Source organism: Rousettus aegyptiacus, unplaced genomic scaffold (assembly GCF_014176215.1).
Source record: "Rousettus aegyptiacus isolate mRouAeg1 unplaced genomic scaffold, mRouAeg1.p scaffold_m13_p_2, whole genome shotgun sequence".
Lineage (NCBI taxonomy): Eukaryota > Metazoa > Chordata > Mammalia > Chiroptera > Pteropodidae > Rousettus > Rousettus aegyptiacus.
The window spans coordinates 28,457,408-28,475,587 of NW_023416295.1; the positions used below are offsets into that span (position 1 = coordinate 28,457,408).

The window sequence follows — 18,180 nt, forward strand, 5'->3', positions numbered from 1 at the left end:
AAATATCAAACAACCAAGTTAAAAATGAATAAAGAACATGGATGTCCAGCATAAGTATTATAAAAGGTTAATGAACATATAAAATTCATATTTAATTTTAAAATATCAGTTTAAATTTGAGATTCATTTTTACCTATATATTTTGCAAGATTAAAAACAGTGCTATCTGGAACGTATAACCAAGATAGACAATATTCTAGGTCATTAAGCAAATATTAGCAAATTTAGCAACATTGAATTTTTATTTTCTCTGGCCAAAATGGAATTAAATTAGAACTCAATAATAGAAAAATTTCCAAACACTTGGAAGCTAAATACATTGGTAAATAATCCATTGGTCAAAGAGCAAGTCCCAAGGGAAATTTAAAGAAGATCATTGGACAAAAATAAAAATACAGCATATCAAAATTTTTAGGACTTAGGTAAAGCAGTACTAAGAGCAAAAGTTACGACAGTAAATGCATATGTTAGAAGAGGAAAAAATCTCAAATCAATCATCTACATTCTCACCTCAATAACCCAGAAAAAGAAGAGCAAAAAAAATCCCAAAGTAAGTAGAAGGAAGAGAATAAAACACATAAGCAGAAATCAATGAAATTGAAATCAGAAAAAAAAAGAGGAAATCAATAAAAGAACTGGTTCTTCAAAATGATCAAAAAATTGGCCAACTTCTAGAAAGACTGTCAAAAAAGAGAAGAAACATTACTAATATTAGGAATATAAAAGGTAAAAACACTGAATACCCTGCAGTCATAAAAAGAATAATAAGGGAATACTACAAACAACTCTATAAACACAAATTTGACAACTTAGATGAAATGGACCAATTTCTTGAAAAACACAAACTATTACAACTCACCCAACAAATAATGGGGAATTTGAATAGCTACATAACTATAAGGAAAATTAAATTTGAAATTCAAAAACTTCCCAAAAAGATACTTCCAGGCTCAGATGGTTTACCTGAAGAATTCTACCAAACATTAAAAAAAAAAAAAGAAAACCTAATTAAAAAAAAAAAATAGAGGAAAAGGGAATACTTCCAATCTTATTAGTCCAAGATTACTCTGATACCAAAACCAGATAAAGGCAATGAAAAAAAGAAAACTATAGAGCAATATCTGTTGTCAACTTAGACACAAAACATCCTTAAAATGTTAGCAAATGGAATCAACAATGTATAAAAAAATTTATACAACATGATCAAGTAGGATTTATGTCAGTTGTGCGAGGTTGGGTTCAGTATTTGAAAATCAGTCAATTAATCCATCACATTAACAAACTATTGAAGATAAATCATATGATTATATCCACTGATGCAAAAGAAAGCATGTGACAAGATCCAATCATGGTAAGAACTCTAAGTTAGTGATAAAGTGGAATTTCCTCAACTTGGAAAAGCACACTACTTACACTACAAAATCCCTACAGCTAACATTCTATTTACTGGGGAGACTGTAGGCTTTCCCTCTAAGAGTGAAACAAGAACAAGGTAAGGATGTCTGCTCCCCACACTTTTATTTAACTTGGTTTTAGAAGTGCTTTATTCATAATCGTCAAAATCTGGAAACAACTAGAATAGGGAAATGGTTAAACAGTGATATATTCATACCATGGAATACTATTCAACAACAAAAAAGACAAAATACTATTAATGTTACAACTCGGATGGATCTCAGGGTTATTTATGCTGAGTGAAAAAAGCCATTCTCAAAAAGTCACATTCTGTATGATTCCATTTATATAACATTTTTGAAATCACAAAATTATAGAGATGGAAAACAGATTAATGGTTTCCAGAGGTTAATGAGAGGGGTTGGGGGTTGGAAGGAAATGGATGTGGCTATAAAAGGGCAACACGAGGAATCCTTGTGGTGATAGAAATGCTCTGTATCTTGACTATCAATGTCAATATCCTGGTTGTGATAATTGGACAATATTTTGAAATGTGTTACCATTGAGGGAAACTGGGTAAAGGGTATTAGGGGATCTCTGTATTATATTTTTTTAATAAAGATTCATGACTCTATTATTATCTTAAAGTAAAAGTTTATTTAAAAGTATTTAATGTTATAAAAATGGCATTCTCATACCCCGGATTTTTTTTGGATAACAGATTGTTTTAGCATTTTAAAGAACATGTAATAACTATGGTAATTTAAAAATTGCATGTGTTTTAACCAGGAATTCTACTTTTTGTACTTTATCTTAAAGAAGTCCTTTCATAAAAATGCTTATTTTGACATTTAATGCATGTACTTAATGATATAAATTATACATATATATATAATCAGTAGGTACAGGTAAAACTAATTAGAGTGTTCATGTAAATGAATATTCAGAGATGACCAGAGATATAATCATGATGTATTATTAAGTGAAAAAAGCAAATTCAGAGCAACAGTTTCCACTCTTGTAAAATAATAATTATACATATGCTTATATAAGCATAGGCGAAAAACAGAACACATAGAGATTGAGTTGTAAGCAGTCCACCATCACCCTACCCCGGGGCTATAAAATGAGAGTAAAATATATCATCACTATGCATTTTATATATTTCTATATTGTTTTCCTTTTTTATTAGATACATTTAATTCTTTTATAATAATTATGACATAAGCAATTAATATCAGCATAGGGTTTTTACATTTGAAAAGGCACCATATATAATCTCATTTAATAATCAGACAGCCTTGTGAGATAGGTGAGTATACCCATTTGTAAAAGGAGGAAATGGGTGTTCCTAGAGATTGACTAACTTCCTCTAGGACTCTGCTGGTGACACAACCCAGTTCTAGAACTCTTTGGCCCATACTTTTTCCAGGCTGACTCCATTAGTAAACCATTTGTAGCATTCCCTTGCTCGCTCACACCCCTTTGCCTTGACGAAATGATTGTTCCATTCTCTCTTCTCTCTGCAAACTTGCAATCTGCCAATCATGACCATGCCCTTTTAAAAGCCTATAAGTAGGAGTAGACTCCCACCACTCCTACAGCAGGTGTCCTTCCTCACATAGCCTGCATTGCATTTAGCATACGTTGCATACTACTGAATTTTCTTCAAATGTGCATCTTGTATGTGCTCAAGGAGATCTTAGGTGCTGTTGAAGACAGAGGCCAGATCCAGTTTCTTTGTTGTCTCCCCCGTGATGGGAGATAGTCTTCAGTTCAAATGAGCCTTATAGCAAGTTTACTGTCTGGCTTAAACATTATCTTCTAAATTAGCATCTAATTATATCCAATGAAGGATACAGGATTCTTTTCAATTGGCTAATAACAAAAGTAAGAGAAGAGAATCACAAAAGGTCCCCAAATTGGCAAGGTTAGATAAGGAATCCTTGCACCCTCAAACAGAAAGCCACTTCCCTCTGAAAATGTAATTACATGGCTTAAATAAATTAGCAGCTCATTACTAAGATGTTTCTAATTTAAAGATAAAACACTTTTGCGAGCAGCCACTTTTATGTTCCATTTTCTACTGGTGTTGAGTTTACTGGGCCGCTGTTAAAGGGAAAGTTCGACTCTGTTGACAAGTTGTTTGACCCTGAAACTGTAAAATTTCAACTCTTTTGCTGTGTCAGTTTGACCTCTCGTTAAGACTTTTGGCTCCTGCCTGCTTCTGGTTAGGTTAACATGGGTGGGTTTTTCTGTGCAGTTAAAGGATTGAGACCAAAGTTTTGAAATCTGATCAACAATCATAGTCCTGTTTATGATCTCTTACCACAAATGATCTGGTAGGCTGTCTCCTATTAATCATCACTTGAAGAGGGGGAGGGAGTCACTTTGCTTTATCTTTTGTGCATAGGAAGGTTTCCCGTCATTTAACCTTACTGCAGGAGAACGCGATAATCATTTCTCTTGTTGATGGGTGGCCATTGTATTATATTGTTTGCTCCCTCATTGAAGTTGGTGGGTGGCATTTACAGTGTGAGCATTCCATTCTTCTGGTGGTTGAGGGGTTGAGGATTGGGGAGGAGAGGTAAGCTAAGAAGGGAAAAGCTACCTCTGAGATTAGATTCCGAAATAAGCTGAAAGGGTTCCCATCCTAGCAACCCTCAAAAAATACATAGAAACACATCTGTCCCTTATTTTTTCAGCTTGCTTTATGGTGAGTCATTCAAGTTCTTAAAACCATACAATTACACATGCTAACAGCAGGGAAAAAGAGAGATAATAAACCTGGCAGGGGTAATTTAACCAAACCATGCGTATCAGTGGTTTATACCAGTAAGGGAGATTTAAGAATTCTTTTCAAGACACACACACACACACACACACACACACGTACATGCATACTTCCATAGGCGCATATATATATATATATATGAATCACACGCATGTATACATACATGTACACATACATACCACCTCTAGTATGTTCAGAGGAGAAAGGAAAGGGGATATTCCAATGAAGAAATGCAGTGTAAAATAATTGTGGTTATAAGTTTAAAACAACAGGAAGAAATCACTCCTGTGTGCTAGGTTATCGTACTCCTGCAGTTCGGCAAAGAAATGTTCCCTTCTGAGAGAACTATAATGAAAGAAATTGAACAGTTTAAGAACTAAGGAACAACTGGAGGCATAAAATCATTGATTCCTTTAAGGAAATGAGTAGGAACACAAGCTTACTGTGTACACAATTTATGCTGACACTATCACATTTGCTAAACTTTCACTGTGTGTGTATGTATGTATGTGTATGTTGTATGCATATGTGTGTGTATATAGATGAACTTTGCTCTGAAGCCATGACTTGAAAAAAATCTGGATGTTAATACATCATTGGAAATTGTATTCTGTAAACAAATGAAGAAGTAGAGCTAGTTATAGATATGACAACCCTCAGGAAAAAAAATCTACCATAATACTGGGTCCTAGGCCATCTCTAATATAATCACTATATTTAACCTTGTAGATGTTAGTAGGAGTGGCTTAGAGGTTCAAGGAAAGACTAATTATGTAAATTTACCCACAAAAGAGACCCTTAGACTTTAATATTTATTCTCACAAAATAATTCTCTAAGTAGGTTTTGGTCAAATTATAATTTACCACAGAATAAGAAAGTAAAATTCTTGATTTATTTAATGCTTATAATTTTTAACATTTTAAAAATGTTTATTTAAAAATTATATTTTTAAAAATAGCTGATAAATGCTAAAAGGTTGGGGAGAACTTTATTCGGTCCATGGAATTTGCATTGCCCCTATATACAGCTCATCATATCTTTAGCTTCTCTATCTTGCCTTCTTCACCTTGAGAAATGTAAAAAAAAGAAGTGTTAAATGTATTTCTTACCCAGGATTATTTTAGGCATGGTTCACAGGCGTATACACATACACACGTGTACATATATACGCATACATATATACATGTGTGCACATACATACATATGTACATATATATGCACATAAACACATATACATATATATATATGATTATGCATATATGTATGTGACATCATGTACTATAAGATCAAAGACTAAAAAATCTGATACTTCTTATACTGGGCTCTAAAGAAAACATAAGGTGACTATCAAATCACCTAGAGGAGTTTAGTTAGTACCTCTCCTTCACTATTAATAAGTTAAGAAATTAATAATAATAATATCATTTGATAATATATTCCTAAATTGTCATGTCTTAAACTTAATATTCTTGTGGAAAATATAAATAAATTTTATTCACTTTAAAGTTCAAAGGAAAGTTACTACTTAAATACACCACATGAAGTTGTTGGAATAATGGCATATGTAAAAAATGAAATACATTTAAGAAAATGCTCTAGGGTAGATACATTTTTAATGTGCCCTGGATTCAGATTCATGCATAAGCTCTTTTCTCAGAACACATACACACATAACATTCAACTGGGAAAAGGAGTAAACACACTAATTCAAAGTGTGCTACTAAATTAGGATGGCTTTCATATGCAGGTGCAAGTATGTGCCTTGAAATACTTCTAGGACCAGTATCACACAATTATATGCCATTGAATGCATAAAAGACATTAATTACACCATGACAGCAAATCAAACTGATAATAGATGGTTTTACATTATAGACAAGTAGCAACTTCAGAACTTCAATTAAACTATTCTTTAAGATTACTAACAAGAAGCATGGTGTGTATATATGTATGTGATTATCATACATTTTTTAATCTTTGATCTTATAGTACATGATATCTTGGGATATTTGGGACATTTAATGAATCTAACAGACTTGCCGAAAAAACTTGCACCGAATAGCATTTTATGAATCCAAAGTGATAGTAATGTGTATAACAAATAACCATAGGATGCTAGTGGCATACAAGAATAAATATTTATGGTCATAGTCGTGGGTCAGCCAGGGTGGCTTCGTTTCGGACTCGGGTCAGTGAGACAGCTGCCGTAGCTGTGGTCCGCGTATCCAGTTTGGGAACCCGGGAACAGTGGATACCCGGGGTAAGTTTTTCTCAAAGAGGAGGCTGAAAGGAAGCTGAGAGCATCCAGGCCTCTTAAGGGCTGAAACACTGTCACTGCTTCCCATATTCCCTTGTCCCAAGCAGGTCATGTGGCTAAACCTAGTATTAACAGAGCGAGGGAAATAATTTGCTTCATAGGGGATAGGGAATGAATGTTCACTAAGCTATAATCTAATCTACCATGGCACATAAGTATTTTTGGATCTCCTCATCATAATTTGAGAATTTTGTACTTTTTCCTATTTGTCGAATTCTTATTAGGGATAACTTTCAAATACCAAGCTCTTCATAGACAGTCTGTCTTAAAAATAGTGATCTCTGCTCCCAGGTTCATCGAAGGGTATGTGCTACTGCTTCCTGGAAATATTGGCCAAAATACTGTATGTTTTATGTTATTTGCCACCTACCCATGGTTTTGCTCTTAAGACACATATATATGTCACAAACTATTTCACAAACATTATATCTAACTTCTCTGAACCCATTTTAACATTTTCGTTAACAGCTTTAAAAATAATATTTTGATTGATTTGAAGTGATTTTCATGGAAAAATTATTTAAACAGGTCTTAAAAGAAGCAAGAGTGTTTATCTCATAATAAAGCTACTTGCCTAAGTAATATTTTGAAAAATTCAAAGCTATGCACAATATTCTTTTGGTATTGAAGGCCAGGTACTGGAGAGAAAGGAATACATCTGAGGATTTCTGTTTATACTTAAAGACTTCTTTTTCAAGGCCCATTCGAGAAAGAAAGGCATGAAAGATGCATTGCTTGGCTTTACTTACTTACTTACTTACTTACTTACTGTTGAAATTCTTTTTACATGTAGTGTATTCATTTTTATTGCTTTATAAAAGTTACCGTAGCTTTAGCTATTTAATATAATACACACTATTATCTCTTAGAGGTTACTGCTCAGAGTATTCTTCTCAGGACCTCACAGGATGCAATCAAGATATCAGTCAAACTATGATCTTTTCAGAAGCTTGAAGTTCCCTTCCAAACTCATGTAGTGTTGGCACAATTCAGTTTCACGTGATTGTAGGACTGTGGTCCCTGTTGCCTTGCTGTCTGGGAGCCACTCTCAGCTCCTGGATGCCCTGGTAGTTCCTTGCTACTTCCTACTCATAGGCCTCCTTACAACATGTCCATTTACCTTTTCAAAGACAGCAGAATAATCTCCCACTTCGGTCACTAAACTGGAGTCTTATATAAGGTAATGTAATCACAGGAGTGACTATCCATCACCTTTGCCATCTAATGTAACCTGACCAAGGCTGTGACTGTTTTATTACCTTGGCCATATTCTATTGGCTGGAAGAAATCAGCAGGATCCTCTCCCACTCAAAGGGAGATGCTTATACAGTGGTTTATTTCATGGAAGAGGGGGTCATCCTAGAATTTTGCTTACCACACACCATCATCCCCCAATCAAAGGCCACAAATCTAGTACTTCTTCACTTAGAAGATCATACTTATCTTTAGAAATACCAGCTTCTCTCTCTAGTAGCCATCATTCAAAGAATTGAAAGCAGTGGCTTCAGGCCTATTCTAAGCTTCCTGAGGACTAATTTACATTCCTCAGACAGATTGGAGGGAATCTTAGTCTGAACCTAAGAAATATCATCAGTGGTGGGATGGGCATGCAGGTGGGTAGCGTCTTTAAAAAAAAAAAAAAGAAATAAAAGAAAAAAAAACCCACAACTAACAGTAACACCTAGGTTTTAAAATCATGCCCAGCTCATGTTTGACAATCCTTCTGATAGCCCAAATAACTGTAAATTTAGTTGACGGTAACAGAACAGATGGAAAAAACATATGGCTTGTAGGTAGTGTGTGGTGGTTGATATTTGCGGTACATTAGGGGAATTTATTTTGTCTCTTTCCTTGTGTAACTTTATGATACTTTATTAAGTAAATTTTATAATGCCTATTTTGACTTATCTCTGTTGTAGCTATTAAACTCTTTATGACTTGAACATTACATTGGAAGGATTAGTTTCAAAATTTTTCCACAGCAGGCATTTAGATAAACTGGCAGAAAGACTGTTTCATTCAGGAAAACATATCTGTAGCCATTTAGTATCATGTAGAATCCTTGGATAGTGATTGCACAGGTAAAAGGCAAAAATTTAGGGAGACTAATTCAATGAAAAATTATCAAAGGTCAGATTAACTAGGATTTAGATTAAACATGTACCTAAAAGTCTAACAAAACCCAATAGGTTATGATTTAATATTAGTTTCTATAACTTTATGTTTTCTAAAGAAAACTTAGTAAACAAATCAGAGTATAATGACAGTTCTACATTTTGATCCTGTTATAGGAATAATAAAATTTTAATGAACAGAAAGTGGCAACACCATGCTTTCTAAAATATGCCAAATTTGATTGTTTAGGCTAGATAGCAGCCTTTGAAACCCGTATCACTTTGAGGTTTATCTAGATTGAAATGCAACTTCCTGATATTTGCTTATTAGCAATCTTGCGATGGCTTAAAAAAAAAAAAAGCTGAGTATTTTTTAAAGGCCTTTCAGACATAAAGGACAAAATGAAAAAAGAACATCTCTCTTTAGGTAGACTTGGATAATTCAATATAAATTAAATAAGTATGTATTAAAATTCCTATCACTTTTAGCTACTTAATAGCATGTCTACAATAATGAGGACATATTAAAAATAAAAATTGAGCTCTTGGCAATATTTCTTTCCTAGGATTCATTCAGTTTCTTGACATGATTCTTTTTCCTTTGCTTTACCTCTTACATCAATATATTGACCACGTATTCCTGGTTATCTTTGTAAATGAAGGAATTCCTTTGAATCTTATTTCATTATTTTTCCTTATATAGTTAAATTTTATGGATTTTCCCTGTTTTCCCAGTCTTGAACATTTCACACACACAAAAACCACTAGAGAAGACAAGAGAAAAATTACGCTAGACTAATTCTCTCATGGAATACCCCTTTATTATTACATATTATCCATCCATTGTATATTCTCTTGTTCCCTTAAAACATGTGAGATAATGTATTTAAGCAAATTTGAAACTTCTAATTAAAATATATTCAGGTTTTACTAGTCAATAGTGTTTATTTTCAATTATTAAGACAAACATTTTCACTTTTTTAAATTCTTTAATTTTTCAATAAATAGTGTATTAAATCCTATTCACAAGTCAGTGGTATATATTGCTAAGACCAAGTTTTTTATTTTTTTAAATGAGATAAAGCTGTCACAGAATTTGAGTAAAGTAGCTTGAGAATTACAGAGTACTTTTGGCTCAGAACACTATATTAGTTTATATTTTGTAAATGCTAACATCTCTCCCAACCCCACTGTGGAAATTTTATTGTAAGAAATTGTATGTTCCAGCGTATCTAGATGGATTTCACTGTGGCTTCAAGTCCAAGTACATGAATAGAGAGTCTATTGTTTTGGAAAGAAGTTCTATAATCTCCCTATTCCAGTGTTTAATCCTTATGTTTCAGAGATGTTCTTTAGTCTGATCTAATTTCCTTTCAGCTTGCCCTATAATTCATTTCCTTCTGTTCAGTAAAGATGAAGGGGTTAATAATATCTAACAGATAATATTCCAGTCACTCCTAGGCTTATGAAAATTGTGACTTAAATCTAGTTTCTGTAGCCTCCTTAATCTATTTATAAAATAGTCTCATTGTAAGGGGTATTCCAAATGGATCAAAGAAATGAGTGCTACTTACCTCACTGATAGATGCATACAGTGATCCTTACACACCTTGTTGAGAGAAGTGCCTAAATTTAATTGGTCATGAAGTTTTCATTATCTCAAGCTTTTTCACTGGGAAGCATAACGCTACCAAGTGTCCTTATTCCCTAAGCTCAGCTACTTCCTTCTCCACCTGTTCCATTGTTGCCAAGACCAAATCACTTTTTTAAAAGAAATGGATTTTCTGTGACTGTGATGACAATATACCATGTTGCTCTATTTGCTCTTGGAAAATAAACTACAAAGGATGCTCAGTCAAAGCCTTGTGCTTTGTTCTAAGATTACTTGAAACGAGTCTTTTTCTCTTCGTGCGTATGGCACAAATTTGGTATACAAATAGGTTCATTCATATCAAATTGTTTTTGGTTTTCGAAGATTGCTTTTTAATTATTTTTTGAATATATAAATCATTTTTTTCATTCCAAAGTCAAAACTTTGTAACAAAATATATTCATAAAAGACTCACATTTTGCCAAAACCTGTTACAGCTTGCACTCTATAGGTTATAATTTTTATTAGGTTTTGGTTTATCTTGACAGTGTTTCTTCTTTATTTTTTTGCAAATGTAATTAAACATGTATGCATGTATACCTTTTTATTGATCCCATCCATATATATGCACACATACACAAACATGCATGTATTATAATTATACATACACATTTTACATATTTTAATATATGTATATTTAATACAGATCTATATGTGTATATATGTTTATGTGCGTCTGTATTTATATGTGTATTTCTATACCTTGATTTTTTTCATTTTACAAAACATCCTAAGGATCATCAGTATTAGTTCTCTTCATTATGGTTCTCTTTATTGTTCCTTCATGGAGCTGCATAATATGCCATTGTGATGATGTACTAGAGTTTGTTCAACTAGCTTCTATTGATGAGTATTAGAGCCAGTTCCAATATTTTGCTATTATAGATAATATTACAATAAATATTTTAACTACTGTAAATATAACTTTATATTTAAAGCCCTCAGACTCTAGGACACTTTCTACTGAATAAATCAATTGATTTTTTTTTGTTGTTTGTTTTTAAATAGTAAAAGTAAAATCACTGATCCCTTTAATGAAATTTGGTATTATTATATTTACAAATAAATTTATAGGTACCTTACATTTTTCATCTTTCCTACATTTCACAAGTGTCTTGGGGTCATAAATAGCATCTAGTTTTCACATATTTCACAAATATCAGTTATGTTACAATGTTACTTGTGAATTCTGATCATTCTTCTCTTTCTTCTGTCCACGTTTGTGAATCAGTATTTGTGTTGACCAGAGATTCTTTTTGTTGTTGTTAATTCACAGAATTTTTATAAAATGCCTACTGTAGGTGATGCTGAGAGCCCTACATGGAGCTATATCTACGATTAGTCTTGTGAACTGAGGTAAGAGAAGTTACAAACTTACCTTATTAGGTCTCAGTGTTTTTATCTGAAAAATGGGAACTATAATTCTTATTTTTGATTGTTTTATGGGATTCCTGAAAGAACCCACAGTAGTGGTAAATGTGAAATAGCTTGCTAAAATATAAAGAGCTGTAAAATATGTAGAACAGTTATTGCTATTTTAGTCCTATATGTTCTCAAATGTTTTGTATTATCTTTCCCAACAGACTTTGCTATTTGAGAAACATCAGTATAGTTATTGATAGTTATTATCTGTTTTTTATTTCCTCAAAGCAGCTGGTACAGAGAGACCAGACACTGAATTTATGAAACATTGTATTTTACGGAGACACTGTATTTTATACCAAGGATCTCAAATTCTTATAGGGGCATATGAAAGACATAAATTGGATCATGGTAGGAAGTGGTGAGAAGTTATGGTCAATCTGGAGACTCAATTCTAGACCTAAAGACATTCAAATTCAAGTTAAAAGACTTCACCGTGTGAAGTAAACCATTGAAGGCTACATCAGGACTTTATATTTGTTTGTGAGCTGTGGTTTATACAAATGTTACATTTGGGAGAGAAATCTTATTTGCTTCTTTCATAACCTGGATGACCTTAAAGATGTGGGATATTGACAAATACAACTAAATCATTATAATAATTATCAGTTAATCAGTAAACTCATTGAATTTTTCTCTTTCTCCTTATTCTGTTTTGTTTTATTTATAAGCTATTGGAAAAAGGTGTGTAAGTCACAGAAGTTATAAAGTATATATTTGGAGATAAGATAGTAGTAGATCCCATGTTGTTGTTATTTACAAAGAAATGAAGTGTGCAGCTGGTGGAACATTACCTTTTATAAGCAAACCCATTAACAATGAAAAATGTGTGTTCTTACTTAGCTATCCAGTTAGATTTCTCTATTTTCCCTATAACATTTTTGAAAATAAGGATAGTTCTTTTTTTAGAGGATTGGGGTGGTCCTTATTGCTATTCCTCAACTATTTCTAGCTCTTTGTCATTAGAAACATGTTAGAATGGTACTTCCCAGGCCTCTTTTTGGTGGGACCATATGTTTAGCTCTAACCAATGAGTTGTGAATAGAAGTAACTGGAGAATGCCACTTCTGGGTGAGAGCATTGAATTGTCCTTGTGAGACCCTTCAGCACTTGTCCTTGGGCATGGTGACTGGCCACATTTGACATGATGGCTGATGTATGCACCAAGGTCCTTGAGTGTTGAGCACACTGTTCAGTTCATTTAGCCATTGAGAGTTTGGACTTTGCTACCAAACCACAATATAAACTATGCTGAGAGATTCAGACAATCCATACCAGAGATCAGGGTCATGGATTCCTTATCAATTATGCTTATCAATTGTTACCTTGATAGGTAATAGAGATATAGGCAAGGATCTAAGAATGAATCAAATAAGAACAGATAATCAGAATTTGCCATGGAATTCAAAGGAGAAGAATAAAATTATTTAGAATGAGAAATATTATCTTCCAGAAAGAAAAATCTTTATTTTTATCTAAATATTTCCACTGCTCAGCTTTGCTTACATTAAAATCAAGAACAAAAAATGCTCCCTGTGACAACTTGAGTATCTCGATAATATGTTTATATACTTTTCATCAATCCTGTGTTTGTGATGCTTCCTACAGCTCGAGGTGAATGAGAGTCTAGAGGTAAATAATGAATGGATTTAGCCCTCATTTGCCTTGACTCTACAGGCAATTTTTACATTTTCAGAGACTCAAGGGTGTTATTTGGAGAAATTACTCAGGAATAAAGATATCCCACCAGGCAAAAGAGGATTTCATGTTTTTGAGATGCCTCTTTCTTCAATTTCCAGTTTGCAGGTGGGATAGGGGGTGGCAGAGGGAGTTAAAGATGTCTAGGTGATATCTGTTACTAAGTGCTGGAAGCACCCCTCCAAGCTCAGCAGTGAGTAGTCTCTCAAAGGAAACAGATTGCTCACATGTCTTTTTGTTGCTGTTATTGAAGATTTTGGAGAAAAGCATTAAAGAGGGGTTACATTCTCCTCTGAAGGATTTTTTTTTTTTTTTCATCAGACACTTCTTTATTTCCTGGGGAATAGGACTGGATGTTGCTTTCAGAAATTTGGCCTTGGAAATATGACTTTCTTTTGCTCATGATTTTAGGGAAAAAGTGCTCATAATATATTACAAAAGATGGCGTGACCAAGTGAACTGCGATCAGGGATAGAGGCAGGTGTGTGGATGGAGACACAAATGACCAAGATCTCTGGAGCTGAAAGACGCTCATATCTCATTAGGAACGTTTAGATATTCTGACATTCTTTTTTACCCAGTTTTATTGAGAAATAATTGGCATACATCATTGTATATGTTTAGGTATACAGCATGATAGTTTGATTTACATATATTGTGAAATGATTACCATAATAACTTGAGTTAACATCTATCATCTCATATAGATACAATAGAAAGAAAAGGAAAAAAAAATTCTTGTAATGAGAACTCTCAGGATCTACCCTTTTCACAACTTAAACATATGGAACATTTTGCAAATTTGTGTGTCATCCTTATACAGGGGCCATGCTAATCTCTGTAGTGTTTCATTTTGAGTATATGTTCTGCCAAAGTAAGCACAACTATGACATTCTTGATAAGGTCTTTATTGTGAGCTAAAGGAAAGAAAGGTAGGAAACATAATGTGATAAAATTTTTTTTTTCTAATTCCTTAGAAGCCACATTCTCCTGTAAACTGAAGTTTTCATTCCTAATGCTGAAATGGATACCTGTATTCCTACTTGTGGCTTTAAAACATTTAAGATTGAAAGCAAAATTCAAAACTTTCTTTATAATTGTTTGCAAAAAATTTTTATTACATTATTTCCCACTTCTTGGCTACAAGTAATATGTTAATTTAATCCTCTCTAGCACTTTTTAATGCATTTATTCCCAATGGTCATGCATTACATTTAATCGAAAGTGAAAGGTAAGATTAAAATGATACATTGGATAGTGAACACACAATGGAATATACAGATGATGTATTATTGAATTGTACACTTGAAACCTATATAATTTTATTAACCAGTCACCCCAATACATTTAATAAAAAATACACGTAGATGTTTTTAGCCCAGACCGCCCTTTGAGCACCATATTAATTTATATCCATTTCAATGTTTCACTTGAATGGCTTATGGGCTTCTCAAAATTAACATGACCCAAACCGCCTACCGTAAGTCTATGCCCTTCAGTGCTTCCACCTTAGTAAATGGCAATGCCACTCCTTCCAGATGTGTCAACTAAGGGTCAGCTTTGCACTTTTCACACCCACGGCCACCTGTACCCTCATCCAATTTATAACCAAAGACTGTTTCCAACAGAAGTTTCTAGACCGTGAATCTGTCAGTGTGTCTCCATCTGAAATATCGCTTCAGACCAAAGTTCCCACCATCTCTAGCCTGGTTCACTGCAAGCAACATCTTTGTGCCCTCATGGTCTTCTTTCCCTTAGAAGTCAGAGATAGCCTTTTTGACACATCAGTGGCTTTCCAGTGCTTCCAGGATAAACTCAATATCCTGCCATGATTCACAGAGGCCTGATGATCTGGCTCTGCCTTTACTCCAGCCTCATCGTGCACTTGGTTCTCTTTTGCTCACAGTTCCCTGGTACCTCTAACCTCCTGTCTGCTTGGAGCACTTCTCACTAGCAATTTCTCACCTTAGTGCCTTTTTATAGGCTTTGCTCTATTCTTAGAATACTTTTCATAATTTAATTCTGATTCATTTTTCAGATGTTAGTTTAAAATTCTTCCTTTATCACATTATGAGTACTTGAATTATTATGTTTATTGTCTTTCACTACCACTAGAATGAATGCTTTGTGAGGGCATGGACTTAATTGTTACATACTGCTCTATGCCAAATTCTTGGCACAATTTTTTGGCACATAGGAGAAGCTCAATACTAAATATCTGTTGAGTAAATCCCTGCATGGATAGATGTATAATTGTGTCATTTCAACATTAAAATATTTATAAGTTGGCTCTTCTTAAGCAATGATATAGTTGACTTTTTCTAAATTTCTTTTTCCATTTTTGAATAGATAAGTAGTTGGCAAAAAGTTCATATTTTCTTCACTTTTTTATTTCAGAGAAGAGTGATAAAGTAATTTTACATTCAGATTGACAGCAAAAAATTAATAGGAATTTTAATAAAAGTACAATGTTAACAGCCCACAACCTTTGAAATATGAAGCATGCTGGGCTACATGGTATTTTATTGTGATCCATAAGAATTTAAAGATATTAAACTAGCTGCAGGCATACTCCCTATTGTTCCCTGATTATAATAGGAACATATTGAGAATTACAAGTAAAAATTGAATGTCAGTGCTACAGAGCTCAGATAAAATCTATTCTCCTGTTCAGGAAAATTGGAATTAATTTTTGATCATGGCATATATATTAGATATGAACGAAATAATATTAGTCATTTTTAAAAAATAAGTGGGATTATATATAATAGGATAAATAACATTGAATTGTGTAAATGAGTTGAGGTTATAATGATCAGTTTGATAGCCATAGATTATACTATGAACTTTACATGGAAATTCAACTGCTGAAGAATTTAAAGCTCATTATTTGCAATTTGCAAATAAGTTCTATTGACATAGAATTTATGTCTGTATTTCACTGGTTATCACACCATCCAGTTTTAACTTTTCCTATTTTTCTATTAGTAGACTTTTAGAATATGTGTGAATACATGTTATAGTTAAAGGTTACATGTAAATAATGTCTATGAATGTTAAACAAATTACTGCATCAGATAACATCTCTTTAAAACTCAGTTTACCTTGTTAGGAACCTGTTTACACGTCAAAACATTGTGGTATTTGGAGTTCAAAAATTGAACAGCAAATGTGTTCATAAAAACATTAGCATTATTTATCATTTTTCCATAGTCAATAAATATAACTAGTAAGGTCACGAATGAGTGATATATTGGTGAGTGATATATTAACTAAATGTAAATATCTTAATTCAAACTATATGTGTACATATATTTGAATATTCTTATTTTATTTAATACTTTTGAATAGGATGACATCTGTATATGTCCTCTTAAAATTATGTTTTTGGTATACATACAACTTTAGGTCCCGCCATTTTCTTATAGCATAATATCAAATCCATTTTCCCATGAAATTAAATTTTTCATCTTATAGTTGTTTCATTATTTATTTCAACATTTTTCTTTGCAGGACATTGAGGGTGAGTTCCACCTTTTTTATATAGTTGATTCTGCAGTGACAATCCTTGAGACCTTTTAATCAGTGATCTAGAGCAGTCATTTTTAGAACTTTAGCATGCTTTAGAATCACCCGTTAGGTTTGGTAAACCACAAATTGCTTATTTCCATCCCCAAAGCTTCTGCCTGAGTAGATTTAAGAATTTGTATATGCTGATGCTTCTGGTCTGAGGACCATACGTTGTGAACCACTGATACAGTACATTTTTCAAAGTAGGGTTATAGGATTAATGAATATACATATATTTTTTAAGGCTCTGGTACATATTGCCAAATTATTTTCCAAGAAGACTATATCAAATTATATTTGTACTAGTAAGTTTCATCAGCATGGAGTAGTTTAATTTTAATCTCTTAGTCATTTTGAGACATGAAAAATGTTATCTCCATTGAAGATTTTGTATAATAATAAAGCATTGTAAACATTTCCGTCAAAAGGAAAATGGATAAGTAATCATAGGTGTATCAGTACAAGGGAACTTACTTAATTTTAGCAGTTTAAATGAATGAATTAGATTTACATGATAAAATAATTTGAATAATAATTGAAACCAATAATTTGAATGAAAAAGTTTTAAAACATGCAAACAGCACTGATTGCTTATGAATATATATATAAGCAGTAAATCTATAAAGGACACACATATCTATAGTAAGAATATGAAAAAACATCAGAACAGTTGTGACTTATAGGAAAGGAGTAGAGAGGAATGAAATAAGTGAGGCGGCATTCAGGGGCTTCCATTAATTCCGTGATATGTTTCCTCAAAAATATTTAAAGCTAATATTACAACATATTAAGATTCGTTAAAGTTGGACATATATTGCTTTATTCAATATTAAAAAGAAAAAAAAATGAGATCGTACCAGTTTTGTTTGCATTGCTTGAATTAGTAGTAAGGTTGAATATTTTCTAAGACTATTGGCTACCTTTTCTTCTCTTTCTTATTCTTCATGTGCACATGGATATTAATAGAACAATTGATTTGTAATCCTTAGGAATAGAATTTATTTTCATTTAGCTGTTGTATATGTTGAATTTGTGATCATTGGTTACATCTGTATTTTGTTGTTAAAGCATCTCTCAATTGAAAAAGACCTATAAAACTGAGACACACAATGGAATGTACCTATGACGTATTATTGAATTGTACACTTCAAACCTATATAATTTTAACCAATATCACTTCAATAAATTAAAAAAAATACCTATGAAAATGGAAAGAAA

General features: G+C 32.9%; 1 non-coding gene across 1 annotated transcript; it reads right to left on the minus strand.

The window, feature by feature from the left end:
• Nucleotides 1-14,170: 14,170 nt before the first annotated feature.
• Nucleotides 14,171-14,274, minus strand: LOC118614455. The gene has a single exon (XR_004956056.1). It is a non-coding gene; the product is annotated as a U6 spliceosomal RNA (small nuclear RNA).
• Nucleotides 14,275-18,180: the final 3,906 nt, after the last annotated feature.